The sequence below is a fragment of the Symphalangus syndactylus genome, chromosome 21 (assembly GCF_028878055.3).
Source record: "Symphalangus syndactylus isolate Jambi chromosome 21, NHGRI_mSymSyn1-v2.1_pri, whole genome shotgun sequence".
Lineage (NCBI taxonomy): Eukaryota > Metazoa > Chordata > Mammalia > Primates > Hylobatidae > Symphalangus > Symphalangus syndactylus.
In genome coordinates, this window is record NC_072443.2 from 60,424,676 (window position 1) to 60,438,657 (window position 13,982).

The 13,982-nt window shown below is 41.0% G+C and overlaps 1 long non-coding RNA gene across 1 annotated transcript in view; it reads left to right on the forward strand.

Annotated features, from left to right (window-relative positions):
- The first annotated feature begins 712 nt into the window (after positions 1 to 712).
- LOC129471116 (uncharacterized) overlaps positions 713 to 13,982 on the forward strand; it is a 63,502-nt gene continuing 50,232 nt past the window's right edge. Inside the window, exon 1 of the long non-coding RNA XR_008653488.2 lies at positions 713 to 1,152. This is a non-coding gene — a long non-coding RNA (uncharacterized lncRNA). The remainder of the gene's footprint in view (positions 1,153 to 13,982) is intronic.

A 13,982-nucleotide genomic window follows, 5' to 3' on the forward strand; every position in this document is an offset into this window, starting at 1 on the left:
ATAACTATAGCTACCAGTTATCTTTATGTGTCACAAGACATCCTTTTCTCTCTCTTGTTGGAGGATGACTCAGTTCCACAGTTTCACCTCAGCATTTGGCTATGATAATGAGTTCATACAACCCCACCCCTTGAGACATATTTTTGTCCCAAACTCAATTCTAAGCTTCCAGTCAAAGCCCTAGGAAAGAAAACTGGATCTGAAGGATCCAGAGGCAGATGATGATGAATGTTGAAAGGCACAGCATGGTTGAGTATGGCTATTCCTGCCAATTAAGCCAAGCTTCCCATTTCATGGATAAAAGCCATGCTAGTATCCATGGGCATAAATGAGGTCTAGGTAATTCAAGGCTACTGACAGCAGGGTACACAGGGTGTACATGGGTAAGAGTGAATAATTCCCACCTCCCTATCTCCCCTGTTAACATGGGTGAAAGCCATTTTAACACCCATGGTGGCACTTGCCAAGGTTGCCAGGACTTGGGGATGTAAGGACAGAAGAGGGAAACAGATGCTCTTCCTTCTCTCCCTTAGGTACCCTGGGTATCTGCTAGAAGAAGAAGGGAATCAGAGATGCCTGCTCTCCTCTTTCTAGATGGGTAGCCATTCATCTTCAGTCTGTACCCCTTTCAAATGCATCCTGAAGCCCTGGGACTCCTTTGAAAAAAATGCCTTCTTTTTTCCCTCTCTCCTTCTCTGTCTTCTCTTCACAGATAGGTAATTATGTCTTCATATTTTGGGACACTTCCCTCAGATGCATCCTCTAAACTGGAAAGAGTTAGTTTCCCAAAGCTTAAACTGGTTGGCTTAGGATTGGGCTCAGAAACCCAGAAGAAGAGAATCCAGAAACTCAACATGCTGTCAAAAGGGTAAAGTTTTTTACCAGTCAGATTTTTGGCCTCCCTCTCTCTGTGAAAACCAGTAAAAGGTCTCAGGATTTTTAAACTTTCCTCACCCCTCCCCTTGTTTCCTTCTGATACATTTTCTAATAACCCAGTTTGTCTTTTCTTGCCTTCAAGCCATCAAACTCCAAACGGTCATGCAACTGGAGCCTCCGGTGATGGTCCCTTTTGCCAGGGACCCTGAGATAGGCCTCTGAGGGAGCTCTGACTGCCATTTCCCCAAAACAGCCCTTCCCTGTCAGCAGGAAACAGTTAAGGATCAGTCTTCATCCTCATCCTTGTCCTTATTCTAATGGCAGTTAGATGCACTTCTTTACAGGAGGGAATGAGATAGCCAGGTGGGAAGGGGTCCCCAGAGAAACTTCAACCAACATGCACAGTGGGAGGAATGCACACTGTGGTGGAGCCATGGAAGTCCACACCATTTGCAGAGGGGAGGAGCCTGGCTCCTCCTCTTCCTGGTTGGTACCTGAGATTCAATCTGTGAAGCAGGAAGCCTATACTAGTAAGACTCTTGCTCTGCTGAGAGTCCCTGTTTCCCCTTTTTTTAACTTTTTGCCCAACAAATTCCATTTTTTTCACCGTTCGAAGTATCTGCGAGCCTGATATTTCATGGTTGTGTGACCAGGACCCCATTTTTAGCTGAACTAAGGAGAAAGTCCTACAACAATTGAATGAATATACTAAAAGTCATTGAATTGTACACTTTAGATGCATTTTATAGTATGTAAATTATATCTCACTAAATATAGATACGTATTTGATGATATATGTGTGTTTTCTCTATATAACTATATATAATATAGATGATAAATCATACATATGTGTGTGTGTATGTGTATATATATACACATACACACATATACACACACACACACATGTACATCTATATAATAAAGTAAAACAAGTTTGGGATGACCTTAGAGTCCTATTTCATTGGAGACTATAGTGTTAAAATAAATGTGTTATGTTGTGCCTGCCTTGTTTGCTGTGAAATCCTAATCTTTGTGGGCCCAACTGAACCAAGAAAACTGAGAGTTGCCTTGCGTGCCCTGAAACCACAGGATCAGAAAAATATATGACTAGTGGGGGCTTCAGTTTCTCTGTGGTAAAATGAAGATTGTTCCATTTGCAACCACTAGGTTGGAATGAAGATCACTGTTACGTTAAATAATAGTACCAGTAGTATAACAATTATTCTTATTCTGTCATAGATCAGGCAATTCCATTTAATCCCTGATTTAGGTCATTTAATTCATATGGTGGTAAGCATAATTGTTTAATTGCACAGTGCAGCACACAGCAATTCAATATGCCAAGACACCAGGTTACAGCAGAGAAAGATTTAATTGTAGGGTCACCTAACAAGGAGATAAGAGAAAACTTTAAATCTCTCTCTCTAAGGAATTTGGACTTAGGGTTTTTAAGGTTTAGAATGGGCCAAAACATGGAGGTTATTGATTGGTCAAAGAGTACAGAGTCATGGAACCTGGAGATGAAAAAGCCATATTCTCATGCTGATCCTGTTCCTCTGTGGAAGGTCTTCAAATTGGTTGCTGGAATAAGAGATCTGCAAAACATCCTAAGGGATCCTTAAGCAAAAGCCTTTCTAGTGTGAGAGATCCTGTGTATAGAAACAATGGGGATGCAAATCAACTCTTAAATAGTTTTTGACCCCAATGTCAAAAATCCTATCTATAGGAACGATGGGTATGCAAATGTTCAGAATCTAGTGTTAAGTGACCTTTAGCAACAAGGGATGAGGCCAAAGTGCAGCCTGATTAATGCTTAACTATAACTATATTTCTGTCCAAAACCCAGTATGCAATTCTTGTCAACCCTCTGGAGGTGGTTTCATGATAATCCTATAAAATATGTATTATCCTCGTTTTACACATTCAGAAACTCGGGCACAATGAGGTAGAAAGACTTGCCCAAGAGAAGATCATGGGGATGTCTGGGGAGGACAGTCTCTCAGGAAGCCCCATGATACCTACCTCTTGGTATTCACACCCCATGTAATCTCCTCTCCAGAAGTGTGTACAGGCCTGTGACTTGCTTCTAAGCAACAGAATGCTGAGAAGGTGATGAAATGTAAATTCTATGATGATTTTATGTAAGATTATAATGCTTGTGATCTGAGAGACCAAAATACACACCCCTTTATCAACTAGGATAGACCCTAAGGTTACAGAATCAAAAGATACCTACAGATAGAGGGTTTAGGGCTTGGTTGGCATGAATGGCAACTTCCTAAATTCCTAGAGCTACAAGAGAATCACACTCTTGCTAAACTCCCTAACAATGGAGCTATCAGACCCTTCTAACTCTGGTTTACAACCCAGATCACTAAAACTCTGATTAGAAGGAGGACTGGCCTTACAAACACTCTCTCCTGATAAGCAACTGTAGACCTCAAGCCAGTTTCAGCAGAGACTGCACAAACTGTCTTTGTATCCTAGACTTTATATTTACCTTTTGATGTAAAGAGCCAAATTCTGTCTCATCTTAATGCTAAAATCCTGCCCCAGTGTGAACATGGGATGTATGTTACATGTATGTTTACCATCGTGCACGTGTTCAATCCCCCTCATAAATACGTATACCTTTCCTCAAACCTGCTAAATACGTATGACTCTATTATGTAATACAGACCCTGCAAGGCCTAATAATGTCAGTCTCTGGTGAACTCCGGAGACTGTCTCTTCCAGGTTTGTAAACTGCTATCACAGATGAAGCTGTCCCTTCTGAGAGACAGGATTAGCTGGATTTCATAGGCCAACTAAGAATCCCTAAGCCTAGCTGAGAAGGTAACTGCACCCACCTTTAAACACGGGGCTTGCAACTTAGTTCACACCCGACCAATCAGGTAGTAAAGAGAGCTCATTAAAATACTAATTAGGCAAAAACAGGAGGTAAAAATATAGCCAATCATCTATCGCCTGAGAGCACAGTGGGAGGGACAATGATTGGGATATAAACCCAGGCATTGGAGCCAGCCATGGCTACCCTCTTTGGTCCCCTCCCTTTGTATGGGAGCTCTGTTTTCACTCTATTTCACGCTATTAAATCTTGCAACTGCACTCTCTTCTGGTCTGTGTTTGTTATGGCTCGAATTGAGCTTTCGCTCACCATCCACCACTGCTGTTTGCTGCCGTCGCAGACCTGCGGCTGACTTCCATCCCTCTGGATCCGGCAGGGTGTCCGCTGTGCTCCTGATCCAGTGAGGCACCCATTGCCACTCCCAATCGGGCTAAAGGCTTGCCATTGTTCCTGCACGGCTAAGTGCCCGGGTTCATCCTAATCGAGATGAACACTAGTCACTGGGTTCCACGGTTCTCTTCTGTGACCCACGGCTTCTGATAGATCTATAACACTCACTGCATGGCCCAAGATTCCATTCCTTGGAATCCATGAGGCCAAGAACCCCAGGTCAGAGAACAGGAGGCTTGCCACCATCTTAGAAGCAGCCCGCCACTATCTTGGGAGCTCTGGGAGCGAGGACCACTGGTAACACTTCTACTATTCAGCTATCCTGGTGATCCTTCGGATAACATACTCTTCTTGAGAGCTGATTCTTTTTCCTGATGGCTATGATGTAGAAAGTGGCAATGTTGGGTAGGTTCACATGGCAAAAAAACTTAGGAAAGGAACTTACGGAGGCAGTCTCTAGCCAACAGTCAGCCAAAAAAAAAAAAAAAAAAAAGAAAGTAAAAAAAGTCCCCTCCCTCAGTCCTACTGTAAATGCCCAATGGGTTCACCTTGCCCACTGCCTACACAGAGCCGATTTATCAAGACAGGGAAATTGCAATAGAGAAAGAATAATTTATGCAGAGATGGCTGTGCAGGAGACAGGAGTTTTATTATTACTTAAATCAGTCTCCCTGAAAACTCAGGGATCAGAGTTTTCAAGGATAATTTGGTGGGTAGGGGGCCAGTGAATTGGGAGTGCTGATTGGTTGGCTCTGGAAGGAAATCATAGGGAGTTGAAGCTGTTCTTTTATGTTGAGTCAGTTCCTGGGTGGGGGCCACAGAACTGGTTGGCAGGTCCAGGTGAGACCATCCAGTTGTTAGAAATGCAAAAATTTGAAAAGGCATTTCAAAAGGCCCACTTTAGGTTCACAACAGTGATGTTACCTTTAAGAATAATTGGCAAAGTTGCAAATTTTATGACTTCTGGAAAAATGGCTGGTAATATTTAGAATTCCAGCTCCTCTCATTCTAACTTGGTGGCTGGCGGGCTTTCATTAATTTTACAATTAACAGTTTAGCTTTTGGGAAGGGCTATTATTTAAACTATAAACTAAATTCCTTCCCAAGCCTAGTTCAGCCTACATCCAGGAATGGACAAGGACAGTTTAGAGGCTAGAAGCAAGATGAAGTTGGTTAGGTCTGATATCTTTCACTGTCATAATTTCTTAGTTATCATGTTTGCAAAGGCGATTTCACTATAACCACAAGGAACTGAATTCAGCAAACCTCCACATGAGGCTGGAAGTGGATCCTTTCCCAGTTGAGTCTTGAGATGAGGCTACAGCCTTGGCTAATACCTGGCTTGCAGTCTGAGACCTTAAAGCAGAGGACTCAGCAAATCCATGCCCAGACTCCTGATCCAGAGAGACTGAGAAAATAAATCTGTGTTATTTTAAGCCATTAAGCACATGTAGAAACCAAAAATAAAATTCTAAGGCCCCCCAGCCATCTGAATGGACTTCCTCCTCAGCCAGGCCTCTTAAAATTTAACCTGAGAGTCTGTTTCAGGCCATGCTGGAAAGTGGGGGTCGAACATACCTCATTATACCTCTTCAGCATTAACATCAACATAGACTTTAAGTCTGATAAGAAATATTTTGCAACCTATTCTCCCTGAAGCCTGCTAGCTAAAAGCTTTGTTTGCATGATTATACTTTGGTCTCCACAGCCTCTTATCTTAACCTAGACATTTTTTTCTGTTTGATACCAGATCTTTAGAGAAATTCAACCGTCAACCAGAAAACGCTTAAATTTACTTTTAGCCTGGAAGACCCCACCTTGCCCACCACCCCACTTTCAGTTGTCCCACCTTTCTGGACGAAACCAATGTATTTCTCAAATTGATTGATTGATGTCTCATGTCTCCCTAAGATATATAAAACCAAGCTGCACACCAACACCTTGGGCACATGTTCTCCGGACCTCCCGAGGGCTAAGTCATGGACCATGGTCACTGATATTTGGCTCAGAATAAATCTTTTCAAATATTTTACAGTTTCACTCTTCGTTGACACATGGTAGTTAGTTATTCAACAACACCAGACTAATATATGCACCTCATGAGAACAGGGGCTTCCAGAGTCTACAGCTGCATTGCACATAAAATAACCACTGGCCACATGTGGCTACTGTAATTGCAAAATTGTATTTTAATTTACTTAAATTTTACTAACATGTAACTAAAAATTTACCTTCTTCGTTGTGCTAGCTACATTTTAAGTGCTCAATAATCATGAGTGGCTGGCATCCTCAGAATGGAATACAGTCAATTCTCATTATTCATGATAGTTATATTCTATAAAGTCACCATGAGCACTGCATTAATGAATACTGAACATTCCCTCCTAGCAGAAGTATTGAGTTAGGTTCCTGTGAGCCTATGGTCATAAAGTTTTCATCAAGCATTCATTATATAACCTTGTGTTATGTATTTCTGTTTAAAACACCTTATTTGATATATATATGTGTATATATATGTATATATATATGTGTATATATATGTATATATATATGTATATATATATATGTATATATATATATGTATATATATATGTAATTGATTCATTGACATTGAACTCATAGCCAACAGCCCTATAACTCATGCCTGGATGAATCTGATCTAATCCACTTATTTTCTCCATAAGGCACAACACAGCTTTCTTGTGCTTAGGAACATTAGACAGCACTTTAGCACTATACTTGGGCACTATTTAAATAGTGAAATCACCAAAAAAGAGTGCAAAAATATGGACAACATGGCACTAAAGAGACCTAAAATCAGATAGAGTAAAGAGCTGAAAACAAGAAGACAGAATGAAGCCTTGTTCAATCTCAGCTTGGAATGTACATATCTGGTAACTCACATTTTTCACTCAAATTCATCCATGAATGATCACAAAAGCCCTGTGACTATTGACTTTGGAGAAATAAATTTGACAAATAAATTTTAGCGACTGGGCAAATTTGCAAATTCGGAATCCATAAATAATGAGGATGGATGATATTTCCATCTTTGCACAAATTTCTATTGGATATATTGGTCTAGGGAATCCAGTAGATTTTTCTTACTTTTACTATCTAACCTTGTAAAGACAGCCAGCCAACCTAAGGCCTTGGGGAAAAATAGAGTAAAAATGACATGCATAGGGAAAGGAGCTGCTCCTGAACCCAAACCCGATCTACTTGCACATCATAATGGGATGACAACATTTCTTATTTCATAAACTGATTTATCTTCAGAAGCCAATATTATTTCTAAGACCTTAGAAAACTGTTGGGCTTTGCCAGGAATTTTGGCAAGATAAGCATTCTTTCTTCCCTGATGTATTTACCTTCAGGTTTTTACTCACCTCTCATAATTGCATTGTAATTTCCTAAAAAGCTTTGCTTAAAGTCTTTTTTTTAAGTTTCATGAAGATAATAAGCAATATTATTCAAGTTCAGCATTTGTGTAATGTTTTAACTCTAGATAAGTTGTCCTCAAACTTGTAGGCACATCACCATGTTCAGATGAGTAAAATGCAGGTGCCTAGGTGTCTTCCTCAAGTACTATGATTCACTGGGTTTTTGGGAAGTCTTAGAATATACATTCTAACAAGCTTGCCAAGTGGCTGTGATATAGGAGGTCCTGGTACCAAATTCTGAAAAAACATCATTGCTGACGATGCAGAGGAATCCTCGCAGGCAGGACCCACACAAATAATGGCTTACAAGTAGCTTAAGAAAATAGTTTGTAAAATATACACAAAAGGTAGAAAATAGTTTCAAAACCTAGACACAAAGGACTGTGATTTTACTGAGCTTCCAGATCAACAAGAACCTAGATTGTATTTTCAAGTGTTGAAATTTTGGAATTATGTTAATGGTCCCTAGATGACAGCACAAAATACTTACCAATTGAAACTTCTTTGGGAATCCATCATATTTGCTCCCAAGGGATGCCTCATATGCCTGTGTGAGTCCTTGAGAATGGCATTGAGGGTCTGAGCAAGTTTATAGCTCAACCGTACATTCTGGCCTCTCAGAAAGTGTCTGTCTCTTCCTTAACCCTGCTATAGAATGTATCTCTTTGTTCTGTAGTTGGTCTAAATATGCATTCATTAAAAATGTGTTGAATTGGATCAAATCTTCCTTTCCCTGTTCACCTTCCTGTGGTCAGGTCATTAAGCAGTAAATTAATCAGAACAACCCAAATTGGTGAGGAGAAAACATAAATAAATTATCCAGATAACCTGAGAGTAGTGTGTGGGTTGCCTGCATTCTCAAAATTACTTCCCCAATCACCATTTTATTCAGCATGTGTTAGATAAGGTTTAATCTAACAAACTTTCAATAGCATTGTTATAAGAAACAATCCTCTCTTTGATTCTGAGTTCATGGAGACTACACAGTGGTAAGGTCATTCTCTTTGAGAGTTCTAATGCAAGAAAATCTTTTATTGGTGTTAGACACATGTGCTAATTGAACTATTTCTTCTGACCTTGATTACAAACTCCATGATGCCCCGAATAGATTTGCCTTCGAAACTACCTTGACAAGGTTTACAAATCAATTTCCCTCACAGAGATTGGCTGGGCTTTTGTTTGGAAAGAGGTTTTCTTTCTTTTCTTTTTTTTTTTTTTTTGCTCATTTTGTTCCTTCCTGGCATGAATCTGAACAGCATCCTGAGAACAATGCCACACCTAATTTGCTTCTGCAAATGAAAGCAATTAAAATAACTCGACAAAAATGATGAAGGCTCTCGGATGATTTAAAGGCCAAGAATGAGGTACAATGACTCTGTTTATTCCTTTATCATCTGGCTTGCCAGCAGCCCAGGAGTTCAGGTGTTAAGTGCTTCCAGCCTAGTTTTGGCTTGCATGGTCCAGCTCCTTACTGAGACACACAGCTGTTGGTCCGAACTTTAGTACTGAAGGAACATGGGCCAGGCACTGCCAGGTCATCTTTATCCAAAAACATATGCAGCCAAACTGCAGGGATCTGCTTCTGAACTGGTATTCCCAGTTTAGGAGTGTGTGTGTGTGTGTGTGTGTGTGTGTGTGTGTGTGTGTTTTCTCAACTGCCTCTTGGTACAGAGACAGTATGTGTACTAGAAAGAGCTACTTGAATAGATGGGGCACATAGTTTGATATATCTGGATTCTAACCTAATATTGATCACTTATCTTTGGGTTCTTAGGGCTCTATTAACCTGTAACAACCTATTTCCTTAGATATGACACTGAACTTCATGAGCGTTTGACCTGTGCCATTCTCTTCTCTACCTCACCTTGTCCCACTCCATGAGTTACTCTCCTTGCTGTGGCTTTAGTTTAGCACCTCCAATAAGTCAAGTTCTTTTCTACATCAAGACATTTGCCCATGCTATTCCTCTTACTTACAACCCACCTCCCACCCCCACCTTACCTAACACCCTACCTGACTAACTCAAGTCTCAGCTTAAATGCCACTTACTTACACAGGTCTTTTTTACACCCCACCCAAGCCAAAATTAAGTTTACTCTCATTGCATATTCATGAATAGGTTCCTTGTATTATATGCTGGTGGCACTCATTAGAGTTTGTAAACAAATATACATATATAGTAGTCACCCACATTCTTTATCATATCTTCCTATCTCCTTGTCTTCATTTTCTTCATGGTGCTTATTAATTTCTTACATTTTATATTGCAGTTAATTATAGGATACTCTTTCCCAGAATATATGTTTTATGAACACAGGGATCTTGACTGTTTTATTCACAACTGCAGTTCCCGTGCTGGGTACAAAGGCCCTGGCATAAAGGCAGAGTTCAAAACACATGTGTAGGTTGGATGGATGATTGGGTTAATCCTGGGTAATTATCCACTTAGCAAAGTAGTTCTGAAGATCAGAGATGATCCATAAAAACACCTAATGCAGTGAGAGGCACTTGTAGTACTCAAATAAAATGTGCTTATCATTACTGATATTAATAAAGAGGCATATAACAAAGAAGATAGGAAGCATTTCTTCTAAACAACCGCATATTCCTGGAGTGTGAACACATCTAGTATAACATGCTATACCATCTACCTGAATAGTTCAGCAAAATTTATGCCTCAACCCTTCATCTGTGCCACCTCCCTCCTCAAGGTTCATACCTGCTCTAGCACCTTGAACAAAGCAAAGTTCGTCAGGCAGCCATATTGTTTCATTCCCCTGGGCTTTGGATTCCTCTGCCTGAAATAACCCACATGAGGTAAGCTGAGGCAATATATAAAATGATTTTGGCCTTTTTTTCACCCCACAATTAAGGACATACCAATTATATTAGGTTGGTGCAAAAGTAATTGTGGTTTTTGCCATTACTTTCAATGGCAAAAACCACAATTACTTTTGCACTAAACTAATAGGAGAGTTTCAGAGCATCTCCACTTCTAGTCAAGGCCAACTGAAACACAGCCACGTCAAACTCTTGATAAATTGTTGGCAGCTTTTACTGATAACAACACATTACTTTTATATTTTTCTGCTTAATTTTTAGAGCCATCCTCAATTAAGCTTGTGAAAGGTCTCTGTATTAAAGTGTTAGAATTGTCTGCAATCTTTAATCTCTCTAAAATGCCAAATCATAACTTAATTTTTCTCTCTTTTTTAATGTTTCTAAATTGAAAAGATATAGAAAGGATAAACCAGGGAAATATTGTGAAATACAGTGTCCATAATGGGGGCTTTCATGTTTGAGCTGGGGTAAATAAGAGAAAAGTCATTAAATGGGAATTTAGTTTTGATAATGGAAATATTACTTTCTCCATTGGCCATATTTTTTCTTACTACGTTAGCTGCACCTTAGCAACTAAGCATCACAAGCTCTCTCTTGCAGAAGGAAACTGAGATCCAGAATAATTAAGTGGTTAGTTATTAAAAGCACTTCCATCCCTGGTTTCTACCAAGGGCTTATCTTTAAATGAAAGTGTTGGTCGGGCATGGTGGCTCACTCCTGTAATCCAGGCACTTTGGGAGGCCGAGGTGGGTGGATCACCTGAGGTCAGGAGTTTGAGACCAGCCTGGCCAACAGGGTGAAACCCCATCTCTACTAAAAATACAAAAATTAGCTGGGCATGGTGGCAGGTGCCTGTAATCCCAGCTACTCGGGAGGCTGAGGCAGGAGAATCACTTGAATCCAGGAGGCAGAGGTTGCAGTGAGCCGAAATTGCACCATTGCACTCTAGCCTGGAGGACAAGAGCAAGACTCTGTCTTAAAAAAAAAAAAAAAAAAAAAAGAAAAAGAAATTAAAGAAATTGTCTTCATGGTGCAGTTTTTAAGTGTAGTTAGACACAATGCTAGTGGGATGTCATGCTGTGGCTTGCTAAAGCAGGATAGCAATTCAAATGCCCAAAAGAATTAGGCTGGTGATGAGTCTGAGTGATGCTGACCATGTTAAGGAAAAAGTTCATTTTCCACTTAACTCTATTACAAAAAAAAAAAATGTCCATTCAGTGACAAATGGCAATGGACAATTGACACAAGACTTGGGGAAAATAGGGAGTGATACTCTGGCCAATGGGAACAGCAAGCCTAATTTGCAGGAGGCAACTATTAAGCTCCAGCCAATTGTCTCAAGAAGATGAGCCTTATGTTTTCAAATCTACATGTGCTTTGAAATCAGCCAGAAATCTAGATTTTTGCATGAGATTTCCCAATTTCAATTATTGCTTTCAGTTAATTATGGTTAATTACAATGTGCTTATTTGTAAATATCTTGAGTACTTCGAATGCTTCAGAGTCATGAAATCTTGCTCATTTTCTCTGTCATTTAGCATAATCAGATGTTGAATCCAGAATCTCCAACGTGCATGGTAACAGTGAGTTCTTTTAGAAGAGGCTAACTGCACAACATGAGAGCCAAGTGAAGTGCGTTGTTCACTTGAGTGAAGGCTGTGTAGATAGCTGCTCAGAAGTGATTCCAGCCTAACTTATTCCATGCACCCCTCACAAATCCTTTCCCACCCCCTTGGGATCTTGGACTATCACTGAGATTCCCATCTCAGAAGGTAATGTCATTCCTGAAATGTGGTGCTCACCTGCTCCCAAACCATAACTTGGATGTGCATTTAACCTCAACCCCCAGTTCTTTAGCAATCTTCATCACCAGGGTTCTGGTGGTGATGCCAATGCGTCTGACTTAGCACAAAACCAAGAATGGTTTTGTGCATTTTGTGGGCCCTATCAGTCCAGGAACACATATTTATTGGTTCCAGATAATATTCTTACATTCTTTGATAATTTTGTTTCCTCCTGATTTTTCTTCTCTTTCTAGGCCTCCTATTTGTTGAACACTTCCTGGATCCTCCCAATATTATATATTTTTTATTCCAATTTTTCATTTTTATGCCTATTTATTTTATTTTCTGAGAGATTTCACAATCTTTACCTTTACCCTTCTATTTTTTTTGAGACAGAGTCTCGCTTTGTTGCCCAGGCTGGAGTACAGTGACGCGATCTCGGCTTACTACAACCTCTGCCTCCTGGGTTCAAGCAATTCTCCTGTCTCAGCCTCCCAAGTAGCTGGGACTACAGGGGCCCACCACCATGCCCAGCTAATTTTTGTATTTTTCGTAGAGGTGGGGTTTCACCATATTGGTCAGTCTTGTCTCGAACTCCTGACCTCAGGTGATCCACCCGCCTGGGCCTCCCAAAGTGCTGGGATTACAGGTGTGAGCCACTGCACCAGGCCTAATTGCTTTTTTTAATCTTGATGATTATATTTTTAAAGAATTTCTTATTTTTTGTTCCCTCTTAAAGACAGGATGATATTCTTTCATAAATCCAATACCATTTCTTCTCTCTAACATGCTAGTTATCTTTTAGGGTTCCCTACCATCCCTGTTCTCATATTTTTGCCTTTCTGTCTTGTAAGTTCTTTTTTTTTTTTTTTTTTTTTAGAGGAAGTCTTGCTCTGTCGCCCAGGCCGGAGTGCAGTGGCGCTATCTCGGCTCACTGCCAGCTCCACCTCCTAGGTTCACGCCTTTCTCCTGCCTCAGCCTCCCGAGTAGCTGGGACTACAGGTGCCTGCCACCACGCCTGGCTAATTTTTTGTATTTTTTTAGTAGGGACGGGGTTTCACCGTGTTAGCCAGGATGGTCTGGATTTCTGACCTCGTGATCCGTCTACCTCGGCCTCCCAAAGTGCTGGGATTACAGGCTTGAGCCACTGCGCCCGGCCAGTTCTTTTTCTGTTTTATTGTCTCTTACTGTTTCCCAAATTGCAGGCTTCCTTTGAATGTCTAGTGCTGTTTTGTTGTCTGCCCATTTTCAGAGTGGGGCAGAAATCTGCGTGAGAGTCCCATATGTTCACGGGGAGCAGGAAGAGAGAACTTGTTGAATGGTGGGCTTCTCTGTAGGATGATTGGGTGGGCAGGGGACTAGCTGCTTCACTAGGGGATCTTCCAAAGTCAGGGTCCCCACACAAGAGCTCCCAACCTTCTTGCCTTGGATGGTGGTGATGGGAGTGAGGGAGTGAATCTGACCCTCTGCTCTCAAAGCTGAACTACAACATGTGGCTGAGTGGTCGGGTGCAGTGTCTCATGCCTGTAATCCCATCACTTTGGGAGGCCAAGGCGGGCGGATCACCTAAAGTCAGGAGTTCAAGACCAGACTGGCCAACATGGCGAAACCCCATCTCTACTAAAAATACAAAAATTAACGATGTGCAGTGGTGGACGCCTGTAATATTAGCTACTCGGGGAGCTGAGGAAGGAGAATTGCTTGAGCCCTGGAGGCAGAGGTTGCAGTGAGCCGAGATCACGCCCCTGCACTCCAGCCTGGGTGACAGAGTGAGACTCCATCTCAAAAAAACAAACAACA